The sequence below is a fragment of the Mobula hypostoma genome, chromosome 1 (genome assembly GCF_963921235.1).
Source record: "Mobula hypostoma chromosome 1, sMobHyp1.1, whole genome shotgun sequence".
In the NCBI taxonomy this organism is placed as follows: domain Eukaryota; kingdom Metazoa; phylum Chordata; class Chondrichthyes; order Myliobatiformes; family Myliobatidae; genus Mobula; species Mobula hypostoma.
The window spans coordinates 17,546,815-17,572,311 of record NC_086097.1 but is presented as its reverse complement, the minus strand read 5'-3'; the positions used below and the strand labels follow the sequence as shown (position 1 = coordinate 17,572,311).

Below are 25,497 nucleotides of genomic sequence, written 5' to 3'. Positions count from 1 at the left end.
GAATATCCCTTGGAGTACAGTTTACTCAAGGAATGGAAAAAATATGGCACAGCTGTAAATCCGACTCGACAATGCAGTCCTCAAAAATTGAGTGACCGTGCAAGAAGGGGACGAGTGAGGGAGGCCACTAAGAGACCCATGACAACTCTGGAGGTGTTACAAGCTTCAATAGCTGAGATGAGAGAGACTGTGCATACAACAGTTGTTGCCCGGGTGCTTCACCAGTCGCAGCTTTATGGGAGAACACAAAGAGAAAGCAACTGTTGAAAGATCTCACATGAAATCTCGGCTAGAGTTTGCCAGAAGGCATCTGGGAGACTCTGAAGTCAGCTGGAAGAAGGTTCCATGGTCCAAAATTGAGTTTCTTGGCCATCAAACTAAGCGCTATGTTTGGCATAAGCCAAACACCGCACATGATCAAAAACACACCATCTCTACCGTGAAATATGGTGGTGGCTGCATCATGCTGTGGGGATGCTTCACTGCAGCAGGCCCTGGAAGGCTTGTGAAGGTAGAGGGTAAAATGAATGCAGCAAAATACACGGAAATCCTGGAGGAAAACCTGATGCAGTCTGCAAAAGAACTGCGACTTGGGAGAAGATTTGTTTTCCTGTAAGACAATGACCTTGATCATAAAGCCAAAACTACACAGGAATGGCTTAAAAACAACAAAGTTAAAGACATGGAGTGGCAAAGACAAGAGTGCTGTCCTTAATCCAATTGAGAATTTGTAGCTGTACTTGAAAAGGGCTGATCACTCACAATCGCCATGTAATCTAACAGAACTTGAGCAGTTTTCTAAAGAAGAATGGGTAAAAAGTGCAGTGTCCAGATGTGCAAAGCTGATAGATACCTATCCACACAGACTTACCGCTGTAATTGCTACTAAAGGTGCATCTACTAAATACTGACTTGCAGGGGGTGAATACTTCTGCAATCAATTATCTTATGTTTTATATTTGTAATTGATTTAGATCACTTTGTAGAGATCTGTTTTCACTTTGACACAAAAGAGTCTTTTTCTGTTAATCAGCATCAGAAAAGCCAAATTAAATCCACTGTGATTTAATGTTGTAAAACAATAAAAGATGAACACTTCCGAGAGAGGTGAATATTTTTTTTTATAGGTACTGTGCATTAAACTAGGGTGCCTAGGATTTTTGCACAGTACTATATATTACGCCTTTCCAGTTACCAAGTCGCACTCAATACTACTGAGTTAAGTACTCTTATTTCCATTTCCCAACCACTTTCCTATTTTAACCAATATACAGTACTGAGCAAAAGTCTAAGGTACCCAAGCAATACATGTGCCTTAGACTTTTGCACAGTACTGTAAATATTGAGCAAATAAATTCTAGAGTCCTTAAAAGTGAGTCCATATTGTATGTTGTAGAATCAGTTCAGTGTTGGAGAAGTGAAATTATCCCCTCTGGGTTAAGACCCTGATGGTTGAGGGGGACCTCAACTGGGTGGTGTAGGATTTGAGGCTTCTGTAACTCCTTCTTGAAGGCAACAAGAAGAAGGGAGCATGCCCTCAACAATCAATGTTGCTTTCCTCCGCCAGAGCTCATTGTAGATGTGCTCAATGGTGGGGAAGGCTTTACCTGTGATGGACTGGGCTGTGCACAGTTTTAGATGCTTTTTCTGTTCAAGGGCATTGGTGTTTCTATGCTAAGCCATGATGCAACCACACATCTGTACAAGTTTGACAAAGTTTTTGATGACATGCCGTATCTTCGCAAACTTCTAAGAAAGTAGAAGCACTGCCTTACAATATCATTTATGTGCTGGAACCAGGACAGATCTTCTGACATGATAACACTGTGGAATTTAAAGTCCAATGAATACAGGCCCAAAGCCATCAAACGTTGCTCATACATTAAGCCTTTCATTCCCGGGATCATTCTAGTAAACCTCCTCTAGATCTACTCCAACATCAGCATCTCCTTTCTATTTTATGGGGCCCAAAACTGCTCACAATACTCCAGATGTGGACTGACCAATGCCTTATAAAGTCTCAGCATTACATCCTTGCTTTTATATTCTAATCCTCACAAAATGAATCCTAATGTTGCATGTGCCTTCCTTACTATAGACTCAAAGTGCAAGTTATCTTTTAGGGATTCCTGCACGAGGATTTTCAAGACCTCTTCCACCTCCAATTTCAGAATTTGCTCCCCATTTAGAAAATAATCGATGCCTTTATTCCTTCTATCAAAGTGCATGACCATACATTTCCATACTCTGTATTCTATCTGCCACTACTTTGCCCAATCTCCAATCTCTCTATATCCTTCTGCAGACTCCCTGCTTCTTCAAAACTATCTGCATATTCACTTATCTTTGTATCATTTGTAAACTTGGCCATAAAGAAATCAATTCCATCATTCACAAACAGATGCAGATGCTGGAAATCCAAGCAACACATACAAAATGCTGGAAGAACTCAGCAGGCCAGGCATCATCTATGAAAAAAAAAGTACAGTCAACGTTCATATCATTCATCTATGATGAGAAAAATAGCAGACTCAGCACCAGGCCCTGTGGAACACCACTTGTCACTGGCACCTGGTAAGAGTTAATGCCTATTACATTTTGCCAATAATATAGTAATCTATAAAGACATTTTACTTCCATTAAAATCCATTCTTTTGCAAATATAAGCATGCATAACAGCTGCCAAATTCCAGAATTTAACAGCTCTGTGATCTGCACTCTTCCCATTTTGAGATATGTCAATAATGTAGAGTGCAGTGACGGTACACAAGGATCAACTTGAATATAATAATAGATGTAGTGTATATGGATTTCAGCAAGGTATTGATAAAGTACCCCATGCAAGGCTTATTGAGAAAGTAATTAGGCATGGGATCCAAGGAGACATTGCTTTGTGGATCCAGAACTGGCTTGCCTACAAAAGGCAAAGCGTGGTTGTAGATGGGTCATATTCTGCATGGAAGTTGGTCACCAGTGGTGTGCCTCAAGGATCTGTTCTGGGACCCTTACTCTTCGTGATTTTTATAAATGACCTGGATAAGGAAGTGGAGGGATGGGTTAGTGAATTTGCTGATGACACAAAGGTTGGGGGTGTTGTGGATAGTGTGGAGGGCTGTCAGAGGTTACAGTGGGACATTGATAGGATGCAAAACTGGGCTGAGAAGTGGCAGATAGAGTTCAACCCAGATAAGAGTGAGGTGGTTCATTTTGGTAGGTCAAATATGATGGCAGAATTTAGCATTAATGGTAAGACTCTTGGCAGTGTGGAGAATCAGAGGGATCTTGGGGTCCAAGTCCATCGGACACTCAAAGCTGCTGTGCAGGTTGATCCTGTGGTTAAGGCGGCATGCAGTGCATTGGCCTTCATCAATCATGGGATTGAGTTTAAAAGCTGAGCGGTAATGTTGCAGCTATATTGGACCCTGGTCAGACCCCACTTGGAATACTGTGCTCAATTCTGGTCGCCTCACTACAGGAAGGGTGTGGAAACCATAGAAAGGGTGCAGAAGAGACTTACAAGGATGTTGCCTGGATTGGGGAGCATGCCTTACGAGAATAGGTTGAGTGAACTCTGCCTTTTCTCCTTGGAGCGACGGAGGATAAGAGGTGACCTAATAGAGGTGTACAAGATAATGAGAGGCATTGATCATGTGGATAGTCAGAGGTTTTTTCCCCAGCGCTGAAGTGGCTAGCACGAGAGGGCATAGTTTTAAAGTGCTTGGAAGTAGGTACAGAGGAGATGTCAGGGGTAGGTTTTTTAATGCAGAGAGTGGTGAGTGCGTGGAATGGACTGCCAGCAGTGGTGGTGGAGGCGGAAAGGATAGGATCTTTTAAGAGACTCCTGGATAGGTACATAGATCTTAGAAAGATAGAGGGCTATGGGTAAGCCTAGATAGTTCTAAGGTAAGGACATGTTCGACACAACTTTGTGGGCTGAAGAGCCTATATTGTGCTGTGGGTTTTCTATGTTTCTATGTTTTTTTAAAGTATTGTACTGCACTATTTGTCACTCATGCAGGGAAGTCTGATACTGTTGTTATCCATTTGAATAGCTACAGAGGGGGAGCTCCTTTTTCACACGGCTACGAATACTAATAGGGAAAGTCTCTTACCAGGCATCATGTACTCATAAAATAATGGAAAGAGACAGGTAACAGTAAAAGGATACCCGAAGTCTACATGGGCTAAGAATTATAGTACAGAGCATTTCAGTAACTAAGTAATTACTCTTCAATAATTGTTAAAATGAAAATAATCACACATGCAACTTTTGTTAGGCCTGTCTCTATCCTAAAGTTAATTTTGCCTACAAAAAATTTGGTAACCTGCCTCAATGGCCGTCATCCAGCAGCACTGTGATAAAGTGCTAGGACAGGCTGGTGATGAAACATATCAACAAACTTTTATAGATAATGTGTTGCTGAGTATGTTGACCACTTGTAACACTACCTGATATGGAAATACCAATGCTTTGAATGGAAACTCATACAAAAAGTAATGGATATGGACCACTCCATCATGAGTAAAGCCCTTCCCACAATTGAACATATCTACACGGAGCACTGTTGTAGTAAAGCAGCATCCATCACCATCAAGGACCCCCAGCACCCAGGCCATGCTCTCTTCTTGTTGCTGTCACTCAGGAGGGTGGTACAGGAGCATCAGAACCCACACCACCAGGTTTAGGAACAGTTATTACCCCTCAACCATCAGGCCCTAGAACCAGAGGAATTAACTTCACTTGACCCATCACTGAACTGCCCCTACAACCTTTGGACTCACTTTCAAAGACTCTTCATCTCATGTCAATATTTATAGCCTCTTTTCTTTTGTATTTGCATAATTTGTTGTCTTTTGCACATTGACTTTAGTCCATTGTTTGGGGTACAGTCCTTTATTGATGCTACTGTGTTTCTTAGATTTACTGCAAGAAAACAAATCTCAGGGTTGTATATTGTGATAATAAATACTTGTATATACTTCGATAATAAATTTACTTTGAACTTTAATTGACAACAGAGCTCAAGAATGTAAGTGGCAACAGAGAAAAGCTGAAAAGCTTTTATTTTATTCTATTATCACTTTGTATTGGTAGTAAATTGTATTGCTCACCAAGACTTCGCTGAATCATTCGTATAATTCAGAATTAAAAGTGACATTTGAAATGTATGGAGAACGATGGCGCCTAATGGCGACTCCTTTGCTTGCATCTTTGGAAACAGCTCTATTTCTATTTTTAATATCTTTTCCTCCTTTTCAGGGTTCTTTTGAAGACCCTGACCTGAGTTGCACGCTGACTTCAGTTATTTGTGGGAATGGGACGTGCTCTCAGGATCTCACGACTGGCCGCTTTTCGATATGCCAAGGACGAGGCCTAGAAGACAAGTGTGCCTTCAGGGTGTCAGATTTTCGTGGTTCTGGAGGTGGGCAGATTCGAGATCGGTGCCGTCGCCTGGTGCATCGTGGGAGGTGATAGATTGAAAGCAGTGAGCTGGTTGCTGACCTGAGTTCTTGGGGCGGGAGGGGGAGAGGGAGGGGGGAGAGAGATATCGAATACCAAGTGAACAACTAGTCTTTGGGGTACTGCAAGTCTGTGTCTTTTTTGATGCTTTGCTGCATGTTAGAGTGCTTGGTGGGGGGGCACTGATGCTTTTTGCTGGTGGGGGAGGGGGTGTCATTGCTTCCTGCTGCTTATGTGTGGGAGGGGGAGCTGGGGGGGAGGGGCTTTGAGGTTCTAACATTTAACTGTCATTCATTGTTTGGGGCACTCCTCTGTTTTCATGGATGTTTGCGAGGAAAAAGAATTTCAGGATGTATATTGTATACACTTCCCTGACAGTAAATCTACCTATTAAAAACTATTTCTTTTAAAGCAACAACTCCCCCCCCCCCCTTAGCACTACATATTGATCTTTTGTCTGTGCATATGCTAGTTATGCATGTGCATTGTTTTCTCTCTCTCTCTAGCTGGAATGTGAATACACCAGTTAAATCCATCTCCCGCATGCGTGCTTTCAGTTAATTGATATATAGGTTTGCACAGACACAACAAATTGGCGACGAAGATGAACCTGAATGTCAGAAAATATCACGAACTGCACCAACAGTTACGGAACAAAAAAAGAGTTAAACAGCATAAGAAACTGAAGGACCCATGAGTAACAATGAAAGACACATTGAATTTACAGTGAAAGTAACATGGTGATTGCTTCTTCAGGAAAGTTGATGAATTTGATATTGTTAATGAAGGCTGGGGATCATATATTGAGAGAGTTGAACTGTATTGTAATGTGAACAACGTGGAGGAGCAAAAGAAAGTCCCTACATTTCTTAGTTTAATGCGTGCAAGGATGTATAGTCTCTTATGCAACCTAGTAACCGCCAGCAAGCAAGACATTCAATGAAATTGTTACAATTTTACAAAATCACTTGACCCCTAAACCACTGGCAATAGCGGAGAGATTTAGTTTTTACAAAAGTAACCAGTCAAAAGATGAAAGCATTTCTGAATACATTGCAGAACTGTGCAAACTTTCTCAGTACTGTGATTTAGAGATGGACTTTTTGACACATTAAAGAACAGGCTTGTATGTGGCATGCATAGCCAAAGCACTTAAAAGAGGCTATTGTCCAAAAAAGACCTAACCTTAGAACGGGCATTCACTACTGCATATCATTAGAGACTGCAGCAAAGGACGTAGAACTACAGAAAAAGGTTAGAATGTGAAATGCATAAAATGTTCCCGAATGATTCAAAAAGCCAAAGATTCTATCGATGTGGCAAATCCTCCCATGATGCAAATGACTGTTGGTTCAAAGTGAAAGTCTACAGAAAGTGTTACATAGAGAGAATGTGCAAGGCATACAAAAGGTACAACCAAGTGAAAAGTCTCAAACTAAGCAAATGCATAAAGTGACTGAGTGTACAATGGAATCAAACAACGTAGAAGCTGACAAAGGTGAGCTGTAATGCCTGGAAATGTATAGTATCACTGAAGCAGATCACAATAGATGTGTCTGGTATAAAACTGAAAATGGAGCTGGATACAGGGTCAGTTTTGTTCATAATTCTAGAGGCTGACTACAACAGACTGTTTTCTAAGACAGCATTAGAGAAGACCTCAGTGATGTTGAAGATTTAAAGATGCAAAAAATATCTCCTAAACACAAACTGAATGTAAATACGAGGAAATGTGCAGATGCTAGAAATTCAAGCAACACACACAAAAATTGCTGCTGAACGCAGCAGGCCAGGCAGCGTCTGTAGGAAGAGGTACAGTCGACGTTTCGGGCTGGGACCCTTCGTCAGGACTTAGTCCTGATGAAGGGTCCCAGCCCGAAATGTCAACTGAATGTAAATGTGATGTATGGATACCAAAAAGTTCAAAATGCACCTCCACAGGCACCATTACACCCAATGGCATGGCAGTCTTCACCATGGCAAAGAGTACATATTGACTTTGTCGGGCCACTCATGGACTCCATGTTCCTGATTGCTGTGGGTACTCATCTGAAGTGACCGGAGGTTATACCAATGAAGTCTTAGCAAAGACAATCTCTGCCCTGGGGACCATCTTCACCAGAAACGGACTACCAGAACAAATTGTGACAACGGACCACAATACACATCAGAAGAATTCAGACTGTTTATGAAGAAAACTGGCATCAGACAATTCAAGTCCGCTCCTCACCACCCAGCAATGAATGGGTTAGCTGAAATGTTTATCCAAACCTTCAAGAAGTCCATTAAAGTGATGGACAAGGAGTTTATTCCTCTACAGCACAAGGTGGACAACTTCCCTTTTGTGTATCGGAACTTTGTTCATGAGATGACAAATCAAACACTTGCAATGCTGTTCATGAGATCTTGCATAGACTTTCTGAAACAAGATCTATGGACAGAAGTACAGAATAAACAGTTCAGCCAACTGCCAAGGGAAGCAGCAAGCAGCTTTGAGGTTGGACAGGAAGTTCTAGCATGTGATTACTGAGAAGACAAAGTGGACACCCAGTAGGATAGCTACAAGAACAAGACCACTGATGTACACAGTGGATTTTGGAGATCAGACATGGAGACATCATGTGGACCAGATACTAGAAGCTCAACCAAAGAACACACTTGAGTCAACTGCACCCAACAAGATGAACGCATTACAGTCACCGGACTTATCTTTCAGTAATGATGTCACTGACAGCAATGTGACACTGGAAACCTAAAACATTGCTTTAGACAAAACAGCTACCAAACCTGATGCCCCTCCACAGGTTCAGAGACGCGACAACAACATTATTGTTCATAAGACACCTGCCAAACCTGATGCCACTGCACAGGTTCAGAGGTGCTATCCTGAAAGAAACAGAGCACCACCCAGAAGACTGAATGTTTAGAACTGTGAAGTTAGTTATGGACTGTTATAGTGAAAGCATGTTTACTTAGAATGTGGATTATGAAAGGGAAATTGAATGTTTTGTACATACAGAGATTATGTTGTATTAATCCAAAGGAGGAGGAAGTGTAATGTATGATTCCAATTCTTTTACAGTAATGACCCCCTCTTAGCACTATGTATTGATCTGTTGTCTGTGCATGTGCTGTTGCTTACACATGCACATTGTTCTCCCTCATTCTAACACCGCAATGTGAAGTCATCTCCCACGTGCATGCTTTTAATTAATTGATATGTAGTTGTGCACAGACACAACAATACTGATAAAAAAAATCTAAATATTACTTCTTGCACATGTTTTTTTATGTATGGGAAACATTCATTTAATAGCAATTCAAGTTCTTTGAAGCAATTTAACCGCAGTACTCTAAAAGATCAAAGTATTTAGGTAAAACTGAACACATTTTTACTGGAAGGAAATTAGAATCATGTTATTTTGCAGAAAGCAAAGACTGGTAGCAAATGGAGCATATACTGTCTGGAGGTCAGTGACCAGTTTTTTTCTGTAGGGATCTGTTCTGGGACCCCTACTCTTTGTAATTTTTATAAATGACTTAGATAGGAAGTGGAAGAATAGGTTAGCAAATTTGTAGATGACACAAAGGTTCATAATGTTGCAGTTAGAGTAAAAAGTTGTGGTTAGTTACAATGGGACGTTGATAGGATACAGAACTGCACTGAGAAAAATCAGATGGCATTCAATCCTTAAAAGTGTGAAGTGATTCACTTTAAAAGATCAAACTTCAAGGCAGAGTACAGGGTTAATGGAAGAATCCTTAGCAGTATGGAGGAAAAGAGGGATCTTGGGATCCACGTCCACAGATCCCTTAAAGTTGCAGTCTAAATTGCTAGGGTGGTTAAAAAGATGTAAAAGATGTTGCCCTTCATTGGTCAGATATTGAGTTCACAAACCATGAGGCTATGTTGCAACTATACAACTGGTTAGACCACATTTTAGGAGTATTGTGTTCAGTTCCAGTCACCTCATTATAGGAAGGATGTGGAAGTTTTACTAGGATGATTCCAGGAATAGAGAGCATGTCTGATTACAGCAGGTTGAGTTAGGAATTTTCTCTTTGGAGCAAAGGAGGATGAGATGTAACTTGATAGAGATGTACAAAGCAATAAAAGGGATAGATAGAGTGAACAACCAGCATCTTTTCTCCAGGGTGGCAATGGCCAATACGAGAGAGCATAATCTTAAGGTGATTGCAGGAAAATATAGGGGAGGACTATGTCAAAAGTATTTTTTTTATATACACAGGTTAGTGTTTGGAGCACACTGCCAGAGGTGGTAGTAGAGGCAGATACATTAGGACATTTAAGTGACTCCTAGATAGGCTTGTGGATTAAAGAAAAACGGTGGGCTACAGTATTTGGGATGAAGGGTGAGATTGATCTTAGAGGAGGTTAAAGAGTTGGCTTTACATTGTGAGCTGGTGGGCCTATATATTGTGCTGTACAGTTCTATGTTTAACATTCTATTTTTCAAAAGCTTTTTAAATACTCTGAAACTACAGCTGAGAATCCTAGTATACTATAGTAAATAATAAATGTTAACATCTTAAAGCATTCTCACTGTAAGAACTTTTCAGAAAAGCTGAAGTACACAAGGCTGAAAATACTACAAGAATACTCTTTATCAAATATACAGCCGTGTTTATTTCTTTTAAATGTTTCTGTAAAGACTTTGAGCTGGACATATCAATTGAAGTTAAAAGCCCTTTTGTATGGTTGGTAATTCCCACCATGCCAAACAAATGGGAAATGTTTTGGTTGGTTTTTGAACTGCAATTTTTGGCACAAGTATACTACACAACACAATGATCTTTATACAAAAATTTAATTGTCTCCAGCAGTTTTGCCACTCCACCCATTAATTCTTGATGTTGAGGTTGCAAAGTACATAAAATTAGAAGAGATTCTATCAAAAATGCTTCACATTAAATTCTGTTGAAAAAACACATTTTCAGTGTATGAAAACATGAAAGATTTTTTAAATGAATTTAAGAGACTTTCATTCCAAAGAACCATAAGACATAGGAGCAGAATCAGGCCATTCAGCCCATAGAGTCTCTTCTGCCATTCCAAAATGGCCTCCACCGCAGTCTGTGGCAGAGCATTCCGCAGATTTACTACTCTCTGGCTAGAAAAATTCCTCCTTTCCTCTGTTCTAAAGGATCTCCTCTCAATTTTGAGGCTGTCCCCTCTAGTTCTGGATACCCCCACCGTAGTAAACATTCTCTCCACATTCATCCTATCTAGTCCTTTCAACATTCGATAGTTTTCAATGAGATTCCCCCACCCGCATTCTTCTAAATTCCAGTCAGTACAGGCCCAAAGCCGCCAAACACTCCTCATATGTTAACTCCTTCATTCCTGGAATCATCCTCATGAACCACCTCTGGACTTTCTCCAATGACAACACATCCTTTCTGAGATATGTGGCCCCAGTACTGTTAACAATACTTCAAGTATTTTCCCAGTACTCCAAACTTTTCCCAGAATTCTGGTATGAAAGCCAATTTTAAATGATTGCCCAAATGTGTTAATTTATTTTTAGAGTTATGCAATTGATGCAGCACTGCTAAGGAAAATGTAATTAATAAGTTTTTTCTCTTTTTTTAAAAAAACTCTGTTCAAAAGAACTTAATGAATACAGCATTTCAACATCATGAAACAATGGATTCCCAATGGTCAGTTTCCAGAAGTGAGGTGAAAGTGAAAGTAACTGTACATGACTGAATGTCACATCAAGTAGCCCGAGTAAAATTGAACCAATGAACATCAAGCAAAATCCAATTCAATGCTTCGATTCACAGCTCCTACTGAAGAAGATGGAAGCCAATCATCTTAGCAGCATATCTCTGGAAAAGTTTGTCGGGGCTGAGTCAGCCCAAACCAAAAAGATGCTACTACTTTATCAATGACTTTATATCTATGACAAGGTCAGATGCAGTGATGCTCTTTGATGATTGCTCAAAATTCAGGCCCACTCCTATCTTTTCAAAAAATAAAGCAGTCCAAGTCTGCATGCAGCAAGACCTTGCTAACATTTAGACATGGCTGACAAAAAGCAAGTTGCATTTCAACCACAAAAGTCCTAAGCTATGAAAGAAAAGTCCAACCATCTACCACTTAGGTATAAGAACAATAGGGTTATAGCAGTACATAGAAATCCTTATGAGAGAGTCCTAATGGGAGATACTTGATTTCCTATTAGGGATTGAAATAGGGTAGGTGACAAAAGTTTGTGCGGAAGAACATTTTGCATTAAGTGATCATAATGTCATTAGTTGCAAGGTAAATACGGAAAAGGAAAGGTCTGTTCCATAGGTTGAGATTCTAAATTGGACAAAGGCCAATTTTGATGGTATTAGACGGGATCTGGCAAGTGTGGATTGGGACAAATTGTTCACTGGCAAAGGTGTACTTGGTAAGTGGGTGCCTTCAGAGGTGAAATTTTGAGAGTACAAAGCTTGTATGTGCCTGTCAGAATAAAAGGTAAAGAAAACAGGTTTAGGGAACCTTGGTTTTAAGGCCAATTTGGATATTGAGACCTTCATTAAGGAGGTTCACACAAAGTGTAGGCAGTCAGGAACTAAAGAGGTACTTATGGAGTGTAAAAAATGTAAGAAAATCTTAAGAAATAAATCAAGAGGGTTAAAAGGCAGGGGGATGCCGTAGCAGACAAGGTGAGGGAGAATCCTAAGGGGTTCTACAGATATGTCAGAAGCAAAAGGATCACAAGGGACAAAATTGGTCCACTGGATGATCAGAATAGTAATTTAGGTGTGAAGCCAAAAGAGATGGGGAGATACTAAGTGGATTTGTTCCATCTGTATTTACTAGGGAGACAGACGCAGAGAATCCTGTCTGACAAACCTATTGCAATTTTTTGAGGAAATTACAAGTAGGCTAGACAAGGGAGATGCAGTGGATGTTGTATATTTGGATTTTCAGAAGGCCTTTGACAAGGTGCCACACATGAGGCTGCTTAACAAGATAAGAGCCCATGGAATTACAGGAAAGTTACATACGTGGATAGAGCGTTGGCTGATTGGCAGGAAACAGAGAGTGGAATAAAGGGATCCTTTTCTGGTTGGCTGCCGGTTACCAGTGGTGTCCCACAGGGGTCCGTGTTGGGGCCACTTCTTTTTACGTTCTATATCAACGATTTGGATTATGGAATAGATGGCTTTGTGGCTAAGTTTGCTGATGATACAAAGATAGGTGGAGGGGCCGGTAGTACTGAGGAAAAGGAGAGTCTGCAGAGATACTTGGATAGATTGGGAGAATGGGCAAAGGAGTGGCAAATGAAATACAATCTTGGAAAGTGTATGGTTATGCACTTTGGCAGAAGAAATAAACGGGCAGACTATTATTTAAGTGGGGAGAGAATTCAAAGTTCTGAGATGCAACGGGACTTGAGAGTCCTCGTGCAGGATACCCTTAAGGTTAACCTCCAGGTTGAGTCGGTGGTGAAGGCAGCGAATGCAATGTTGGCATACATTTCTAGAGGAATAGAGTATAGGAGCAGGGATGTGATGTTGAGGCTCTATAAGGCACTGGTAAGACCACACTTAGAGTACTGGGGGCAGTTTTGGGCTCCTTATTTAAGAAAGGATGTGCTGACATTGGAGAGGGTTCAGAGAAGATTCACTAGAATGATTCTGGGAATGAGGGGTTAACATATGAGGAATGTTTGTCTGCTCTTGGACTGTATTCCTTGGAGTTTAGAAGAATGAGGGGGGACCTGATAGAAACATTTCGAATATTGAAAGGCATGGACAGAGTGGATGTGGCAAAATTGTTTCCCATGGTGGGGGAGTCTAGTACAAGAGGGCAATGACTTAAGGATTGAAGGGCGCCCATTCAGAACAGTGATGCGAAGAAATTTTTTCAGCCAGAGGGTAGTGAATCTGTGGAATTTGTTGCCATGGGTGGCAGTGGAGGTCAAGTCATTGGGTGTATTTAAGGCAGAGATTGATAGGTATCTGACCAGCCAGGGCACCAAGGGTTATGGTGAGAAGTTCGGGGGAGTGGGACTAAATGGGAGAATGGATCAGCTCATGATAAAATGCCGGAGCAGACTCGATGGGCCAAATGGCCGACTTCTGCTCCTTTGTCCTATGGTCTAACATAGAAGTGAGGCAAAGCAGCTGTGAGGTTATGGACTCCATACAGTTTACAGAGAAGGAGGTGTTTGCTGGATAAATTCCCAGGGCCAGACAAGGAGTTCCCTCCTTGTTAGAAGCAAGGAGGCAAGTGCAGAAACTGCAGGGGCTCTAGTAGAGATAACTAAATCATTCTTAGAGACAGGTGAGGCACCAGATGACTGGTGGATAGCCAGTATTGTTCTGCTGCTTAAGAAAGGCTCTGAAAATTATCCATGGAATTATAGGCCTGTGAGCCTGACATCAGTTGTAGGAAAATTATTGCACCAAATATATCAGTATTTACATAGACATGGACTGTTTAGGGATAGTCAACAAGGCTTTGTGTGTGGTAGGTCATGTCTAACCAATCTTACAGGTCTTTTTTGAGGTAATTATTAGGAAAGTTGATGAAGACAAGTTAATGGATATTGTCCACAAGGAGGTTCGTCAAGAAGGTTGGCACTCAAGATGAGGTAGTAAATTGGACTAGACATTGGCTTCGTGGGAGAAGCTAGACATTAGCTGTAGATGGTTACCTCTCTAACTGAAGGCCCATGACTAGTGGTGTGCCGCAGGGATTGCTGCTGGCTTTATTGTTGTTTGTCATCTACACCAATGATCTGGATGATAATGTGCTAAACTAGATCAGCAATTTTGACACCAAGACTGGGGGGGGGGGGGGGGGGCAGTATAGTGAACACTGAGAAAGGCTATCAAAACTTGCACAGACCTGAACCAGCTGGAAAAAATGGGCTGAAAAATGGCAGATAGAAAGATTAATCAAAGTAGGTCTTACACAGTAAGCGGTAGGGTACTGGGGAGTACGGTGGAACAAAGGGATCTGGGAGTACAAATCTTTAATTGTTTAATAGTGGTGTCACAGTGGCTTTTGGTACATTGGCCTCCATAAATCAATGTATTTTGTACAGGAGCTGGGATGGTGGCACCTAATTTGGAATCTTGTGTGCAGTTTTGGTCGCCTACCTACAGGAAAGATGTCAATAAAATTGAGAGAGTACAGAGAAAATTGAAAGAACTTTGCTGGGACCTGACCTGAGTTAAAGTGAAACATTGATCTTTATTCCCGAGAAGGTATAAGATTAAGATTGAGGGGAGATTTGATAGAAGTGTCCAAAATTGTAAGAGGTATAGAAAGGATAAACACAAGCAAGTTTTTTCCCCACCGTGATTGGGTAAGACTACAACTGGAAGTCATCAGTTAAGTGTGAAAGGTGAAATGTTTAAGAGGAACTTCTTCACTGAAAGGGTGGCAAGTGGAACAAGCTGCCACTGCAAGTCCTGGATGTGGGGTCGATTTCAACATTTAAGAGAAATATGGATAGATACATGGATGGGAGGAGTAAGTCAGGCTATGGTCTGGGAACAGGCCAATGGGACTAGGCAGATCAATGGTCTGGATGAGCTGAAGGGCCTGTTTCTGTGCTGTAGTGTTGAATCATTTTATGAACAATGTCATATAAGCAGTCGATACCATCTACTTTGGTAGAAAAATACAGTAAAGCAAGGTGATTAAAAGGACTGGGGTTCAGATAAATTAATCACTAAAGTTGATATGTAGATGAAGCAAGAAATGAAAAGACAAATAAATATGAACACAGAACATGAGAATTAATTTATAAGTAATAAGGGCACATTAGGCCATTTGACTTCTCAAATCTGCTCTGATATAAGACCATAAGATAAAGGAGCAGAATTCCACTACTTGGCCCATCAAGTCTGTTCAGCGAGCATGACTGATTTTTTTTTCCCAACCTCTTTCTCCCCGTAACCTTAAATCCTTTACCATTCAAGAACCTACCAACCTCTGCCTTAAATACACCAAAATCACCTTGGCCTCTACAGCCCTCTGTGGCAAAAAAAAAATCCTGAGATTCACCACTCTCTGGCTAAAGAAATTCCACCTCATCTCTGCTTTAGAGGAACATCATTGAATATGAACACAAGTGATTCAATCTTAGTCCTGGTGTTACTTCTCTACTCACTCCCCAAACCCTTTGATCCCCTTGTTATTCAACTGTACGGCAACATATTTAAGACTTCTCTGGAGTGAAAAACTTCAAAGAGATATATCAGTTTGGGTGAAAGACTACCTTATTTCTGACACACTATAAATAGGCAACCCTTTATTCTGAAAGTATGCCGCAATTCTAAGTAACTCGACTAAGAAAAACATTCTTCCTGAATCACTCTGACAATCTCCTTTAAAATCTTACATTTCAATAAAATCATTTCTCATTCCTCTAAACTCCAGAATATAGGCCCAATCTACTTAACTTCTCTTGATATACTAATCTCATAACCCCAAGAATCAACCTAATGAATCTTCTTTTCATTACCTATTGTGGAGGCAAAAATGTATATGATATACTAGGTGCAAGCTCAACAGCATCAGGTAAAGTAGCTCCAAAAATTTACTACTTTTATATTTCATTGCCCGTTGTGTTGTAGGGCAACATTCCAATAACTTCCTGAATTACCTGTTGTATCTGGATCCTTTGTGTTCCTTTCAATAAGATCATCCAGATTCTTTTATACTGCAACATTATTTAGTCTCATTCAGTTTAAATAATAAGTTTTTTAAAAAAAATATATAGTAACTTCCATATGGGAACCATCAGGGAGTGGTGAATGGCAGACAAAACCAGAACTAGATGGTGGGTGGAGGGATGGTAGCCTGTGGGTGAACTGTGTGTGGTGGATGGACACAGAAGGGGAAGGGGATGAAGATGGGTAACAGGGACCTAAGTGGTAAGATTGAGGGAAAGATTAAAATTAAGGGAGGATTGGAAGGAGAAAGAGGGGAAAAGGGGAGGAAGGAGGAAAACAGCCCACTGGGGGGGGGGGGGGGAGAAGAGTTACCTAAAAATGGAAAACTCCATATTCATGCTAAAGTAGACTACCCAGGCAGAATATGAGGTCTTATTACTCTAGATTGCATTGGATCTCACCTTAGAAGCAGAGAAGGACAAGGATGGGTAGGTCTGAATAAAATTAGAAAGAAGAATTGAAATGGCATGTAACTGGGAACTCAGGGTGCCATTGCAGACTAAGCGCAAGTGCTCTGCAAAACTGTCACCCAGTCTGCGCTTGATCTCACCAATGTAGAGGAGGCCATGTTTGGAGTACCGAATACTATAGATAAGATTGGAGAAGGTCCACGTGAATCTTTACCTCACCTAGAAGGGCTGTTAGACTCCCTGAATGTTAGTGAGGGATAAGATCTAAGAACACATATACATTTCCTGTGACCTGCACCAATGGACCAGCAATTTTTGTTTCCCTCGTTTCTCCCCTTCACCATCATTCTCTTTCCAATCCTCCAGTTCTCTCATATCTATCCCCTTTCCTTCAAACCTTCCATTACCCCAATCATCCATCTTTGTCCTCACTCTCCAGGTTCCACACACAGTTTCCTCCACCTGATCCACCCCTATCTGGTTCTGGGTCTATATGTTATTCATCTCTGATCTTATGGTTCCATTATTACCTCCTTTACTTATCAAGTTCAGCAATGGCAACCCTTTGTGTTCCTGCTCATCTCTCTCCAGCAACTGTATACAAACTTCATAATCCTTTCCTCATCTTGCTTCATCTGACTTTCATTTTTCTTTCCCTCTGCCTCATTTTATCATTCAGCAACACACACAAAATGATGGAGGAACAAGTCAGGAAGGATCTATAGAAGGGAGCACACAGTCAATGTTTCAGGCCAAGACCTTCATTAGGTGTTAACACAGTTATCATTCATATGACACTGTCTACCAACTCCACCCTCCCTTAACTGGTGCAACCCGCCTGACATCTTGCACCCCTTTTCAAACCATCAATCACCTCGGACTCTTGTGAAACCACTTCCATTCTTCTCTTTAAACTGGCCATCTTGCCTCTCTACTCTCAGTCGTGATGCAAGCTTTCAATACGTGCTCCCACAGATGCTGCTCAATGCACTATGTTCCTCAAGTAAACATAGAAACATAGGTGCAGTAGGCCATTCAGCCCTTCGAACCTCCACCGCCATTCAGTATGATCATGGCTGATCATCCAACTCAGAACCCTGTACCTGCCTTCTCTCCATACCTCTGATCCCTTCAGCCACAAGGGCCATATCTAACTCCCTCTTAAATATAGCCAATGAACTGGCCTCAACTGTTTCCTGTGGCAGAGAATTCCGCAGATTCACTTCTCTCTGTGTGAAGAAATTTTTCCTCATCTCGGTCCTAAAAGGCTTCCCCTTTATCCTCAAACTGTGACCCCTCGTTCTGGACTTCCCCAACATCAGGAACAATCTTCCTCCATCTAGCCTGTCCAATCCCTTTATAAATTTCAATAAGATCCCCCCTCAATCTTCTAAATTCCAGCGAGTACAAGCCTAGTCGATCCAGTCTTTCATCATATGAAAGTCCTGCCATCCCAGGAATCAATCTGGTGAACCTTCTTTGTACTCCCTCTATAGCAAGAATGTCTTTCCTCAGATTAGGGGACCAAAACTGCACACAATACTCCAGGTGTGGTCTCACCAAGGCCTTGTACAACTGCAGTAGTACCTCCCTGCTCCTGTACTCGAATCCTCTTGCTATGACTGCCAGCATACCATTCGCCTTTTTCACCACCTGCTGTACCTGCATGCCCACTTTCAATGACTGGTGTACAATGACACCCAGGTCTCATTGCACCTCCCCTTTTCCTAATCGGCCACCATTCAGATAATAATCTGTTTCCTGTTCTTGCCACCAAAGTGGATAACCTCACATTTATCCAAATTAAATTGCATCTGCCATGAATTTGCCCACTCACTTAACCTATCCAAGTCACCTTGCATCCTCTTAGCATCCTCCTCACAGCTAACACTGCCGCCCAGCTTCGTGTCATCCGCAAACTTGGAGATGCTGCATTTAATTCCCTCATCTAAGTTATTTATATTGTAAACAACTGGGGTCCTAGCACTGAGCCTTGCGGTACCCCACTAGTCACTGCCTGCCATTCTGAAAAGGTCCCATTTATTCTTACTCTTTGCTTCCCGTCTGCCAACCAATTCTCTATCCATGTCAATACCATACCCCTAATACCGTACGCTTTAAGTTTGCACACTCATCTCCTGTGTGGGACCTTGTCAAAAGCCTTTTGAAAATCCAAATATACCACATCCACTGGTTCTCCCCTATCCACTCTACTAGTTACATCCTCAAAAAATTCTATGAGATTCGTCAGACATGATTTTTCTTTCACAAAGCCATGCTGACTTTGTCCGATGATTTCAGCGCTTTCCAAATGTGCTGTTATCACATCTTTGATAACTGACTCTAGCATTTTCCCCACCACCGATGTCAGGCTAACCGGTCTATAATTCCCCGATTTCTCTCTCCCTCCTTTTTTAAAAAGCGGGGTTATGTTAGCCACCCTCCAATCCTCAGGAACTAATCCAGAATCTAAAGAGTTTTGAAAAATTATCACTAATGCATCCTCTATTTCTTGGGCTACTTCCTTAAGCACTCTGGAATGCAGACCATCTGGCCCTGGGGATTTATCTGCCTTTAATCCCTTCAATTTACCTATCACCACTTCCCTACTAACATGTATTTCCCTCAGTTCCTCCATCTCACTAGACCTTCGGTCTCCTACTATTTTCGTAAGATTGTTTATGTCCTCCTTAGTGAAGACAGAACCAAAGTAGTTATTCAATTGGTCTGCCATGTCCTTGTTCCCCATAATCAATTCACCTGTTTCTGACTGTAAGGGACCTACATTTGTCTTAACCAATCTTTTTCTTTTCACAAGTCAGTTTTTTTGTTCCCTGCCAGCTTTCTGTCATAATCTTTTTTCCTTTTCCTAATTAAGCCCTTTGTCCTCTTCTGCTGGACTCTGAATTTCTCCCAGTCCTCAGGTGTGTCGCTTTTTCTGGCTAATTTGTATGTTTCTTCTTTGGAATTGATACTATCCCTAATTTCCCCTGTCAGCCACGGGTGCACTACCTTCCCTGGTTATTCTTTTGCCAAACTGGGATGAGCAATTGTTGTAGTTCATCCATGCGATCTTTAAATGCTTGCCATTGCATATCCACCGTCAACCCCTTTAAGTATCATTTGCCAGTCTATCTTAGCTAATTCATCTCTCATACCTTCAAAGTTACCCTTCTTTAAGTTCAGAACCTTTGTTTCTGAATTAACTATGTCACTCTCCATCTTAATGAAGAATTCCACCATATTATGGTCACTCTTACCCAAGGGGCCTCGCATGACAAGATTGCTAACTAACCCTTCCTCATTGCTCAAATGGCCTGCCCTCTAGTTGGTTCCTCGTCATGTTGGTTCAGAAAACCATCCCACATACTTTCCAAGAAATCCTCTTCCTCAGCACCCTTACCAATTTGGTTCACCCAATCTATATGTAGATTGAAGTCACCCATTATAATTGCTGTTCCTTTATTGCACACATTTCTAATTTCCTGTTTAATGCCATCCCCAACCTCACTATTACTGTTAGGTACACAACTCTCACCAGTGTTTTCTGCCCCTTAGTGTTATGCAGCTCTACCCATATCAATTCCACATCCTCCTGACTAATGTCCTTCCTTTCTATTGCCTTAATCTCCACTCTAACCAGCAATGCTACCCCACCTTCTTTTCTTTCATGTCTATCCCTCCTGAATATTGAATATCCCTGAATGTTGAGCTCCCATCCTTGGTCACCCTGGAGGCATGTCTCTGTGATCCCAACTATATCATATTCATTAATAACTAGCTGCACATTCAATTCATCCACCTTGTTACAAATGCTCCTTGCATTGACACACAAAGCCTTCAGGCTTGCTTTTACAACACTCTTAGCCCTAATACAATTATGTTGAAAAGTGGCCCGTTTTCGATTCTTGCCCTGGATTTGCCTGCCTGCCACTTTTACTTTTTACCTTACTACTTTTTGCTTCTACCGTCATTTTACACCCCTCTGTCTCTCTGCACTTGTTCCCATCCCCCTGCCACATTAGTTTAAATCCTCCTGAACAACAGTAGCAAAGGCTCCCCCTAGGACATTGGTTCCAGTCCAGCCCAGATGCAGACCGTCCTGTTTGTACCGGTCCCACCTCCTCCAGAACTGGTTCCAATGCCCCAGAAATTTGCATCCCTCCCGCTTGCACCATTTTTCAAGCCACGTATTCATCTGATATATCCTCCTATTTCTACTCTGACTAACACGTGGCACTGGTAGTAATCCAGAGATTATTACCTTTGTGGTCCTACTTTTTAGTTTATCTCCTAACTCCCTAAATTCACCTTGTAGGACCTCATCCCATTTTTTTACCTATATCGTTGGTACCTTGTGCACCACGACCACTGGCTGTTCACCCTCCCACTCCAGAATATCCTGCAGCCACTCAGAGACATCCTTGACCCTTGCACCAGGGAGGCAACATACCCTCCTGGAGTCTCGTTTGCGGCCGCAGAAACGCCTGTCTATTCCCCTTACAATCGAATCCCCTATCACTATAGCGCTCCCACTCCTTTTCCTTCCCTCCTGTGCTGCAGAGCCACCCATGGTGCCATGAACTCGGCTGCTGCTGCCTTCCCCTGATGAGACATCTCCCCCAACAGTATCCAAAACAGTATATCTGTTTAGGAGGGAGATAACCTCAGGGGACTCCTGCACTACCTGCCTACTGCTACGCTGTCTAGTGGCCACCCATTCCCTTTCTGCCAGTGTAGCCTTTACCTGCGGTGTGGCCAACTCACTGAACGTGCTATTTACGACTTTCTCAGTATCGCGGATGCTCCAGTATGAATCCAATCGCAGCTCCAGCCGCTCAATGCGGTCTGCCAGCAGCTGCAGCTGGACACAATTCCTGCACACATAGTCGTCAGGGACACTGGAAGTATCCCTGATTTCCCACATGCTGCTGGATGAACAAACCACGGGGCCGATCTCAGCTGTCATGACCTACCCAATACGCTACAGTCTCCCACCTTCCTTGCTTCAAATAAAATACCGCTGCAGACGGTTCTCCTTTTAAAGGAACTTACCCGGCCTTACCTCACTTGGAGTGAAGCTCATCTTCAGCCTCTGCTTGCCGAAGCCTTCCTACTCTGTCTCCCTCTACTCCATCGCCCGCTCCGTCAAACTGCTCTCTTTTAAATACCCCCGCTGCCTCACGGGCCGATTTACATGCGCTTGCGCAGTCCCGCCCCGTTCAACCACCGAGAAAAGTAAATTGTTGTTACTTGAGATTCCAGCATCTGCATTCTCTCATGTCTTCATACTGATTCTGCTTGGTTGCCGTATGATTTTCCAAATACCCTGTTATTTCCTCCTTAAATCTTGATAATCCTGTTAATGCACCTTTACAAATGTATTATTACCTCCTTAATGTTAGCACACTGGCAAATGGATTTATTACCTCCTTAATGTTAGCACACTGGCAAATGGATTTATTACCTCCTTAATGTTAGCACACTGGCTTTCATTGCAATAGGATCTGAGCAAAACAATTGAGGTGTCATAGTGAAATTATATAGGATCTAACTGAAAAATTAAGATTTTGCATAGGGCTATTCCTACCTAAGAAAGGCTGTTATTGTGATAGAAAAAGTGCAATGGAGTTTCATCAGATAGGGTGATTGTCCTATGAGGAGAGATTAAGCACACTAAACCTAAACAGGTGAGACATTATCTTTCTCAATCAGACAAAACTCTTCATGGGCCTTGACAGGTTAAATGATAGGATGATTCTCATTATTCAGATGTCTGGAGCCATAGCTGCCATCTTAAAATAAGGAATCAATCATTCAGGACTCAGACAAAAAGAGAAGTTTTCATTCAGATAGTAGTGAATTTGCCCAAAAGGAGGCTTAGATGCTGAGTATAATTTTTTGGATATTCTTAAAGTAGTACAGAAAAGTGGAGCTGAGTAAAAGTTCACATATGATCTTATGGAATGTCACTATGAGGATAGAGACTGTATGACCCATTCCTGCTTCTTTTTCCAATGCTCTTAACACAGATCCACAAAGAACACCACCAACTCAAAAACCTTGACACAGGAAGATATATTTAAAATTTGCCATTCAGGCTTAACGCTGACACTGAGGATCAATTTCCTATTATAAAACCCAGCAATCTGCGTTGTATCAACAGTTTCCAATTCCAGTTAAATTACCAGATGACTTGAAAGCTTACACCACCATATAAAACAGATAAATATACATGCTGTATCACATCTGCATCAAATTTCCCACAACATGCCTTGTTGCTCGAAGTAAACATTTGATATAATGTCCTGAGTTTTAAGATTTCGGTGTAAACAAGAAGTTGAGCTGTATGGGCATTGCAACAGGACAGTAGTAATCAGCAGTTTTATCCAGTTTCCCTGGGTCATTTGCTCAAGGTGTTAAGTTCAATAGCAGCCTTATATCCCTTTAGATTTGTGCTGTGGCCAGCTGTGAAATATGGTGGGAAGAGGTGATGGTGGAGTCTTCCACTACATGAGGGAGAAAGATCAGGAGCGTTTGTCACTGAGTTAAGGTGAAGAATATCAGTGTGTTAGGTGAAAGTGGGTTGAAGTATAAAATTGGATGCGGTAAATCAGCAGCAATTCCAATAATAAATGACAAAACTGTAATAAATTTTCCCCCTAATCCATAGATGTTCCTTTTATTTCTGGTATTTTCTGCTTTCTTGCAAGAAAATAACAGTCAACAAAATGAACATAAAAATGAGTGCTGAATCATACTTAACTTTAGTGGCTGTAGGGACCCATGAATGATGCAGGCCTTGCTGATTTACTTTACCTCCTGCCTGTCCATTGAAAGATGGAAATTAAAGACAAGCTAGATGTTTGATGCTGGTGCTTCTGAACCTTTGCTTGAGCACTGGACTCATTACTGGCTTCAGTTCAACCAAGGGCCAGAAGAGCTTTGCATCTATTCCCTCAGCCTTAATCAGGGATGGCTGACCTTGATTGAAAAGCTCATTTTCTGTGGGCTCAGATCAGCGTGAGAGATCGCTTGTTGGTGACACAGTGTGAAGTTTAAAAAGAGCTTGAGAGCTTCAGCTTTCTTTTTGTGAGCTGAAATCAGCATAGGGCCAATAAAAAGGTGTAGGCGGACCTGCCAGTGTTGGAACGGGTTGGCGTTGGCTCAACAGGCTAGGGAGAAAACATACACAAGTTCTAAGTAAGAACAATATCTAGTACGTTTTTTCCCCTCTGTTAATATATAGCTAGTGTGTTGAGAATGAGAATGATCCCAGGAATGAAAGGGTTTACATTTGATAGCTCTGGGCCTGTAGTCAATGGAGTTTAGGAGAATGGGGGACGGGGGACGGTGGCGGGGGGGTGGGGGGGAATCTCATTGTAACCTACCGAATATTGAAAGGTCTGAATAATGTGGATGCGGAGATGATCTTTCCTACAGTGGAGGGTGAAGGAGTCTGGGACCAGAGGGCACAGCCTCAAAATTGAAGGATGACCACTTAGAACAGAGTTGAGGAAACATCTCTTTAGCCAGAGAATGGTAAATATGTGGAATTCATTGCCACAGATGACTGTGCAGGCCAAGTCATTGGGTATATTTAAGGTGGAGGTTGATAGGTTCTTGATTAATCAATGTGTCAAAGATTACAGGGAGAAGGCAGCAGAATGGGTTTGAGAGGGAACAATAATCAGCCATGATGGAATGGTGGAGCTGATTCAATGGGCGAAATAGCCTAATTCTGCTCCTATGTCTTTTGGTCCTAAAGGAATGAACAAGTTGGTACATTTTATTTTACTTTTCACTTTTTGTAGGCCTGAAGATAGATAAGTCCCCTGGTCCTGATGGAATGCATCCCAGTGTACTGAAAGAAATGGTAGAAGTTATAGTAGAGGCTTTGGTGATGATTTACCAAAATTCTCTGGACTCTAGGCAGGTCCTGGTGGATTGGAAGACAGCAAATGTCACGCCACCATTCAAAAAAAGGACGTAGACAAAAGGCAGATAACTATAGGCCAGTTGGTTTAACATCTGTAGTTGGGAAAATGCTTGAAGCTATCATTAAAGAAGAAAAAACGAGGCATCTGGAAAGAAATGGATCCATCAGGCAGACACAGCATGGATTCAGCAAAGGCAGGTCCTGTTTGACAAACTTACTGGAGTATTTAAGGATACAACAAGCGCAGTGTATAGAGGGGAACAGATGGACGTTAATTCCTTGGATTTCCAGAAGGTGTTCGATAAGGTGCCACATAAAAGTCTTATCCATAAGATAAGGATGCATAGAGTTGGGGGTGATGTATTAGCATGGGAAGAGGATTGGTTAACCAATGGAAAGCAGAGAGTTGGGATACATGGGTGTTACTCTGGTTAGCAATCAGTCGTGAGCATTGTGCCACAGGAATTGATGCTGCGACTGCAACTGTTCACGAGATACATTAACAATCTGGAAGAGGGGACCGAGTGTAGTTTATCTAAGTTTGCTGATGATACTAAATTGAGTGGAAAAGCAAATTGTAAAGAAGATATAGAGAGTCTGCAGAGAGATACAGATGGGTTAAGTAAATGGGCATGGGTCTGGCAGACGGAGTACAAGGTTGGTAAATATGAGGTCATCCACTTTGAAAGGAAAAATGGAAGATCAGGTTATTGCTTAAATGGTAAAACGTTGCAGCATGCTGCTATGCAGAGGGACTTGGGAGTACTTGTGCATGAATCACAAAAGGTTGGTTTGCAGGTGCAGCAGGCAATCAGGAAAGCAAATGGAATATTGGCCTTCATTGTTAGAGGGTTTGAATTTAAGAGCAGGGAGGTTATGCTGCAACTGTACAGGGTACTGGTGAGGCTGCACCTGGAGTACTGCATGCAATTCTGGTCTCCTTACACGAGGAATGATATAGTGGCTTTGGAAAC

At 41.8% G+C, this 25,497-nt stretch overlaps 1 protein-coding gene across 4 annotated transcripts in view; it reads right to left on the bottom strand.

Moving 5' to 3' along the window:
- LOC134344379 (latent-transforming growth factor beta-binding protein 2-like) overlaps positions 1-25,497 on the bottom strand; it is a 510,939-nt gene that overhangs the window by 393,633 nt on the left and 91,809 nt on the right. Inside the window, exon 1 of one of the 4 annotated variants that reach the window (XM_063044097.1) lies at positions 21,650-21,742. The exons of the other annotated variants lie outside the window; for them this stretch is intronic. The gene's annotated coding sequence lies outside the window, so the exon portion shown is untranslated. Of the gene's footprint in view, positions 1-21,649; positions 21,743-25,497 lie in introns of those variants that run through there. 4 annotated transcript variants of the gene reach the window in all.